General features: G+C 39.2%; 1 non-coding gene across 1 annotated transcript; it reads right to left on the bottom strand.

Annotated features, from left to right (window-relative positions):
* Positions 1 to 359: 359 nt before the first annotated feature.
* LOC129025492 (U6 spliceosomal RNA) lies at positions 360 to 466 on the bottom strand. Its single transcript, XR_008497248.1, has one exon. It is a non-coding gene; the product is annotated as a U6 spliceosomal RNA (small nuclear RNA).
* Positions 467 to 7,210: the final 6,744 nt, after the last annotated feature.

The following is a 7,210-nucleotide window of genomic DNA, read 5'->3' as shown; positions in this document are numbered from 1 at the left end:
AGTCCGTTTTGTCAGAAACTAGGATTGCAACCCCTGCTTTTTTCTGCTTTCCATTTGTTTGGTTAATTTTTCTTCATCCCTTTATTTTGAGCCTATGTGTCTTTGAATGTGAGATGGGTCTCTTGAATATAGCACACCGATGGGTCTTGACTTTTTATCCAGTTTGCCAGTCTGAGCCTTTTAATTGGGGCATTCAGTCCATTTATATTTAAGGTTATTATTATGTGTAAATTTGATCCTGTCATCATGATGCTAGCTGGTTATTTTGCAAACTAGTTGATACAGTCTATTCATAGTGTCATTGGTCTTTGTACTTCAATGAGTTTTTGCAGTGGCTGGTACCAGTTTTTCCTTTCCATGAAAATATGGAATGCTTCACAAATTTGCATGTCATCCCTGCACAATGGACATGCTAATCTTCTCTGTATCTTTCCAATTTTAGTTTATGTGCTGCCAAAGTGACCACTTAAAGTGATTATTGATATGATTGGGCTAATATCTACAATGTTTGCTACTGTTTTCTATTTGTTGCCCTTGTTTTTTGCTTCTATTTTTATCTTCCATGTTCTTTTGCATCTTGTGGTTTTAATTGAGAATTTTACATGATTCCATTTTCTCTGACATAAAACATATCAGTTATAATTATTTTTTCTCCTTTTTTATTTATTCAGTTGAGTTTGCAATATAGATTTAAAACTAATCCAAGTTCATTTTCTTTTCTTTTTTAAAATAGAGACAGGGTCCCTCTATGTTGTCCAGGCTGTGTCTCCAAATCCTGGGCTAAAGGGATCCTCTTGCCTTAGCCTCCCAAAGTGCTAGAATTACAGGCATGAGCCAGCACGCCTGGCCCAAGTTCACTGTCAAGTAACACTGTACCACTTCATGGATAGTGTGAGTTCCTTATAATAATAAAAGAATCTTAGTATCTCCCTCCCTTCCCTTCTATAATTGCTGTCATTCATTTCACTTATATATAAACATATATAGTTAAACATATATATGAACATATTGATATTATTTTTAGCAAACTTATCTGTTGGATTAATTAAGTGTAAGAAAATAAAAGTTTTAATTTTACCTTCACTTATTGATTTTCCTATTGTCTTCCTTTTGTTATGTGAATCCAAGTGCCTAACCTATAATTTTCATTTTTCTGAAGAACTTCTTTTAACAGTTATTTTCCCCCCAAGAGGTTTAAAGTTTTTATTTTTACAAATCACAGCTGTTGGAGAGCAAAGCCTTCACCTATAGAGACCATGCTCCAACTAAGGCCTAGGGCATTGCTCTAGGAGAAGAGTTGTTCCCAGGAAAAGGGACAACAACAGGCAGGAATGTGCAAATTCCAGAGTCCGGGGTGGAGAGGGGTCAGGGCTCAAGGACCTCAGCTAGATCAGCCCTGGCAGCCACAGTACATGCACTCAATGATGCAGCCCACTTCTATCTTTGTTTTAGGAACGGAGCAATTGCAGTTTGTCCCAAAATTGGTGTTCCGTGTCTGAAGGCACAGCAACCAGCACAAGTTCTCATAGCCTTGCTTTTTCCATATAGTGATTAAGTTTTTTCCTGCATAGCCTTCTTTAATACAATATTCATAGAGTGCTCTGGTTATGACTTTCCACTTATAAACAAAGTCAACGATATGGTGGATTTTCTGGTGGTAGATCCTGAAGATGGGCAACAGAGATTCCACTTTCCACTTTCCTTGAGCATCCTCGATGTTCCAGGCACTATGATACCTCCAGGAATATAGCAGTCAATACAACACTATTTCTGTCTTCAAGAAACTTGCAGTTTATTTAAGTTCACAGTCATAAACACAAATAATTATGATATAAGGAATTTTGAAATAGGTGCTATAAAAGAAGCCCAAGCAGTCTGCTAGGGGAGCAGAAAGAGAGGAACAAATTACTTTCTAGTGAAGCAAATGGGATTGACTTTAGTAAAAAGCTGATATTTTAGTTGGGTTCTAAAGGGTAAGGATTTTAGTGACTGAGAGAACAAATGCAAAGACATTACAGGCTTAAGAATTGCAGGAGACGAAGGTCAGAAGATGTGAAATGGACTGATCTAGCTCCAAATAGAAATTACAGGAATTTAGGATAAGTGGAGGATCTTGTGGATGATGACTCGGGCAAGGCCAGATCATGGAACACTTGAAAAGCATGTTAAATGTTTGGACTTAAATCTATAGGCAGATTGGTTTTTTGTTTGTTTGTTTTGTTTGTGAAACAGGGTCTCACTATGTCACCCAGGCTGGAGTGCAGCGGAATGATCATAGCTCACTGCAGCCTTGATCTCCCAGGCTCAAGCAATCCTCCCACCTCAGTGCCTGCTGAGTAGCTAGAACTACAGGCATTAGCCACCACACCTGGCTAATTTTTTGTTTTTTATCTATTGTAGAGACAGGAACTCACTATGTTTTCTAGGCTGGGCTCTAGCAATCCGCCCGCCTCAGCCTCCCAAAGTGCTGTGATTACAGGCATGAGCCAATGCTCCTGGCCTATATGCAGAGTTTTGGAAGAAAAAAAAAAAAGAATGATGTGACTCAAACTCTGTTTAAAAAGAATAATTTTCTTTTTGAGACAGGGTCTCACTCTGTTGCCAAGGCTGGGGTGCGGTGACACAATCTTGGCTCACTGCAATCTCTGGCTCTTGGGTTCAAGTGATTCTCATGCCTCAGCCTCCTGAGTAGCTGGGACTACAGTCTCCACCACCGTGCCTGGCTAATTTTTGCATTTTTTGGTAGAGACCAGGTTTCACCATGTTGGCCAGGCTGGTCTCAAACTCCAGACCTCAAGTGTTCCTCTCGTCTTGGCCTCCCAAAGTGCTGGGATTACAGGCAAGACCCACCATGCCCAGCCAAAAAAGAATAATTCTGACAGCAATATGTAGCTTGTAGCACAGGATAACAAGACTAGAAGCAGGAAGAAGCTATTACAAAAGTCCAGATGAGAGATAATGATTATCTGGCCTAGGACAATAGCAGTGGAGATGGAAGAAAAGAACTAGATCATAAAGATACTGTGGAAGCAGAAAGAATGCAATGGGAAAGTTAGTGTTGCTGGTAAGGGAAAAGAAGAAAACAAGGAATTTCATTTGAGTGACTGGTTGAACCACCATTAGTAAAAGTAGGGAATAAAGAAGAGAAACAAGTTTGGGAGGTGGAAAGATATGAACAGACACTTCTCCAAAGAAGACATTTGTGCAGCCAACAAACATGACAAAAAGCTCATCATCACTGGTCATTAGAGAAATGCAAATGAAAACAACAGATGCTGGGGAGGATGTGGAGAAATAGGAATGCTTTTACACTGTTGGTGACGGGTTGAAGAGTGCAGCAAACCACTATGGCACGCGTATACCTATGTAACAAACCTGCACATTCTGCCCATGTATCTCAGAACTTAAAGTATAATAATAAAAAAAATTTTTTTTAAAGAATTGCGGACCCCAAGAGCCCACTTGGTGCTCTACACCCCAGTGGCTGAGCTGGTACCTGCAGTGCAAGACAAAGTCCCCTTTATTTTCCCTGTGTTTTTCTCAACCAGAAGGAGTCTTTCCCTGTAGTTACCACAGCTGGGAATGTGCTGAGTCTCCCCTGCAGCAAGCAAGTCTCAGAGTCTCACCGAAGGCCCACAGTGTACTATCTGAGTATTGCTGCTGATTATTCAGTGACCAAGGGCTCTTTAGTCAACAGGTGATGAGTCCTGCCAGGACTGGGTCTTTCCCTTCAAAGCATCATGTTCCCTTCTGTCCCAGGACATATCTGGATATGTCCAGGGCTAGGGCTTCGAATGGGGGCCTCATGACTCTGACTGATGGCTTATCCTACTTGGATATCTAAGATGCAAGACAAAGTCATCTTTACTCTTCCTTCTCTCCTCAAGTGGAAGGAAGGGGTCTCTTTTGGAGCCACAAGCTGTGCAGCCTGGGGTTTGCAGACAGCTGGTGCAAGCACTTTCTTAGCCTCCCTGGCTTGTGTATCAGTATGTTGCATGCCCCCCGCCCCGTGTCCTCTGGCTATAAGCCTAGCTCAGCACTAGGACTTGCCTAGGAGTTGCAGTCCTTGTGGCATAGACTGCCTTTCAAGTTTATTTAGAGCCCCAGAGCACTTTAGCCCATGGTGATGAGGTTTGCTGTAAATCAAGCTCTGATCATTGGGATGTGTGAATCCCCTCAAGGCAGGGCTGGTCTATATGCTTCTTCTGTGGATAGGCATCGGCTGAGTTTAGCCCTGTTTTGCTTTCTGCTGTGATAGGGCAGCACTAGGTTCAATACAATCTCATAGTCATTGCACTCTCCTTCTCCCAAGTGCAGAGATTCTCTCTTCGTGCCACAGAGCTGCTGCTGGGGGATGGGGTTGGGGTGGCATTGGTGATTCCAGGCTGTCTTTCCTACACTCTTCAGTTCCTCTTTCAGTGATATAAACTTAAAACCACATACTGGGTGCTCACCTATCTGCATATGTGATAGAACATATGTGCATATGTTCTGCATTTTTATCATTTCTTCAGGTTTATCTTCTAGTTTATCAATTTTTCTCATCAAAACTGCTACCAGTTCTAATAAAATTGTAAAGCTTTTTATTATGAAAAATTTTAAATGTATACAAAGTAAACAAAATAGTAAAATGGATGCCCATAAACTTATCACCCAGCTATAACAACTTTGATACTTTTGCCATTCTTGTTTTATCTATACTGGCTCCCTGCCCCACCCTCAATTTGACTATTACTTTCATAGATATTTTAAAGTAAAATGTACCTGCACTGAATTACACTAATCTTAATTGCATACTTTTGGCAAATACCATGCAACTTATACCTCTATCAAGCTATTTGACATTTTCATATCCCCAGAAATCTTCCTTATGCTACTTTCCAGTCTCTCACTGGCAGCTTTAGAACTCCATATAAAATGGTATAATACAGTATGTCTAGCTTCTTTCACTCAACATAACGTCTGGGAGATGCCTCCATATTGTTTAAATATCAGTAATTCAGTCCCTTCTATAGCTGGGTAGTATTTTATTGTGTGAATATACCACAATTTTTTTATGCAGTTTATGCATTCTCCTGTTGATAAACATTTGATGTGTTTCCAATTTGGAGCTATTATGAATGAAGCTGCTGTAAGCAGTCTTCTAAAACTTCTACTGGACATATTTTTTGTTGTCATTTCTTTTTGATAAATACCTAGGAGTGCAATTGCTGGATCAAAGTAGGTTTATGCTTGCCTTTATAAGAAACTGCCAAAATTCACTTCAAAGTTCTTGAACAATCTAACATTCCAAACAGAAATGTGTGAAGGTTTTGGTGGCTCCAACTCCTTTCCAGTACTTGGTATTTTTAGTCTTTTCAATTTTAGCCAGTCTAGTGTATATTAATTCATATCTCATTATGTTTTTCATTTGCTTTTCTCTGAAGACTAATTATTTTGATCACTTTTTCATGTCTTATTGGGCTTCTATAGAGCATCTGTTAAGTTTCTTGTCCATTCATTATTGGAGGACATTTCCCATTTATTATCTAATTTTAGAAGTGTTTATACAGGATACAAGTCTTATGTCAGACATATGTTTTAATTATTGCGGTTTTATTTCTAGAAGTTTTTTGGATTACTTTTGGAAACATCTTGAATATGTCTTATAGTCCCTAGCTCTTTATTCATATTTCAATTGTTTTATTTTTTAAACATTGTAAATATTATCATTTCAAATTCTGTGTTTGATCATTCTAATATCTAAAATCCTCACGAATATGATTCTATTGCCTGTATTTTCTGATAATTTTTATTCATGTTGTCTTGTGTACTTAAATGTTTTGTAACTTTTAACTGTGAATTCATAATTCTTGGAGCTTAATCTGTGTTGATTCTTTAGGTCATAGGATGAAGCAGGTTTCTCCAGAGAAATTTGTGTTTGCCACCACAAACCAAAATTCTTGGTTTCAGGTACTTTAAATGATTAAGTATTGTAAATTTGGAGGTGGTTGCTGGCTTTTGCTTAAGAAGTCTTAAGGAGGATTTTTTTTCTTTTTCACCTTGTGCCAATATTTCAGACAATTTCCCCTGTTCAGTGAGTGGGGAGGGAGGTGGGTGTATTTCTAATTCACCGTTCTTGAAGGTATCTCCAGTGGAATCTCAAATCTACAATGGGTCACTTCACTTTTTCTCTCATCCCCTAACATCCCAACGGATTGCAAAAAACGAAGCCCGATTTACTAGAAACAGCAAATTCTCTCATTGCAAAAGCTAGATCAGTATTTTACTTTCCTCCCTTAGTTTCATTCATCACTTTATTATTATTATTTTCTTTTTTTGAGAAAGAGTCTCACTTTATCACCCAGGCTGGAGTGCAGTGGCACGATCTCGGCTCAATGCAACCTCCACCTCCCAAGTTCGAGTGATTCTCATGCCTCAGCCTCCCGAGTGGCTGGGATTATAAGCACGTGCCACTGTGCCCAGCTAATTTGTGTATTTTTAGTAGAAACAAGGCTTTGCCATGTTGGCCAGGCTGGTCTTGAACTCCTGGCCTCAAGTGATCCACCTGCCTTGGCCTTCCAAAGTGCTGGGATTACAGGAGTAAGCCACCAACTCGGCCTCTTTCTATTATTATTTCTTAATATATTTTGAACTCACTGATGCATCTATCCATTATTATTAGTTTTCAACAAGAAAGTTTGTCAAGATATCTAATCAGTCCTAGACCACTGTATTGCTAGAAACAGGGATATAACAGTTGAGGTTTTGATCAATAATTCGTCTCAGACTTCTCATTTGTAATACTCAGATAATTAAATTTACTCATTATCAAAACATGTAGTAAAAACTCATTTACCTGGGTGTGGTAGCATGTGCCTATAGTCCCAGGTACTCAGGAGGCTGAGGCAGGAGGATCACTTGAGCCCAGGAGTTCAAAGCTGCAGTGAGCTATGATTGCACCACTGTACTCCAGCCCAGGCAACAGAGTGAGACTCTGTCTCTTTAAAAAAAGTTTTTAATAACAAAATTTCAAAAACTCATGTTCGTGGATTGGAAGTATTAACACTGTTAAGCTGGTAATATTCTACAGATTGATCTACAGACCTAATACAGTGCTTATCAAAATTCCAACGACATTTTTTTCAGTATGGAAAAGCTAATCCTAAAATATACATGGAATTGCAAGGGACACAGAATAGCCAAAACAATCTTGAAAAAGAACAAAGTT

This window comes from Pongo pygmaeus, chromosome X (genome assembly GCF_028885625.2).
Source record: "Pongo pygmaeus isolate AG05252 chromosome X, NHGRI_mPonPyg2-v2.0_pri, whole genome shotgun sequence".
In the NCBI taxonomy this organism is placed as follows: domain Eukaryota; kingdom Metazoa; phylum Chordata; class Mammalia; order Primates; family Hominidae; genus Pongo; species Pongo pygmaeus.
The sequence above is the reverse complement of the archived record's forward strand: the minus strand, read 5'-3'. Positions and strand labels throughout refer to the sequence as shown.